Below are 986 nucleotides of genomic sequence, written 5' to 3'. Positions count from 1 at the left end.
GTAGAAATTAAATTTTCTGAATCTCCCAGCATTTGCTAAATTTAAGGTGAGTAGGCTACCATAGACCTAGCTGCAACTGAATTACAAAGTGCCAGTACCTGGGAATGGGGAAAAATATTAAATAGTGGTCACAGACCCAAAAAGGTATCATTGATATCAAACTGGATAAATACTTGCAACTATTTTTCATGAAAAAAGTTTTCTCCACAGTACTTAAGTGTATAATCTTACAGGAATAAACTGGATTTGCCCAAAGCAGTCGGGCCCTTTGATCACCTCTCCAGCCCTCCCATTCCCCACCAACAGGATAACACTACTTGAATTTTGCCTTGATTTTCAAAACCCTGTAATTGCACCCTGGTAAGTTATGTACTTAATACACCTTGACAAAGCTATACTTGATCAAGAGGAAGACTCTCCCAAGCATGCAAAAAGCAATTTCCTTTCAAATAGTAGTAGAATAAAATCTCCTAGAAATAACTAAGGTCCAGGATGAAAATCCAGGCAAAAGAAGATCCTTCTTTCCCATGACTAGAGGTCCCTTCACCTTGACAGAATGCTGGAGGACGTGGCTTATTTATTTTTCTAGATTTCCTGCCTATTAATACTTCCTCATTAGTGAGAGGAACCTACTGAGCAATGAAACCACTCCAAAAATGTTTTCCAGTGTTTACCAGAAAAACTGGCCAAGAAATCATGGGCAGGAACTGCAAGGTGGCCTTCTGCACTAGCTCTGCCCTTCCCAGCAGGGCAGCTGGGTAATTTTTTTTTTTATTCTGCTAATGAAACCCAGGTCAACTGTACCTTTTTATAAGTCCGTCTGACACTGGACATCTAAGCAAAAAGGCCCAAGCACCCCAGCATTTTAAAATTCATTAAACAGAATGGCAGCAGTGTGGTCAGAACTTGCGCAAAGGTCCATCCTTTGATTCACAGATGGACACCATGCAGAACTATTTCCAACAAAATCATTAACAGTAGTTTTA

The sequence above is a fragment of the Neopelma chrysocephalum genome, unplaced genomic scaffold (assembly GCF_003984885.1).
Source record: "Neopelma chrysocephalum unplaced genomic scaffold, ASM398488v2 Primary Assembly neopelma1_25, whole genome shotgun sequence".
In the NCBI taxonomy this organism is placed as follows: domain Eukaryota; kingdom Metazoa; phylum Chordata; class Aves; order Passeriformes; family Pipridae; genus Neopelma; species Neopelma chrysocephalum.
Note: the sequence above shows the minus strand (reverse complement) of the source record.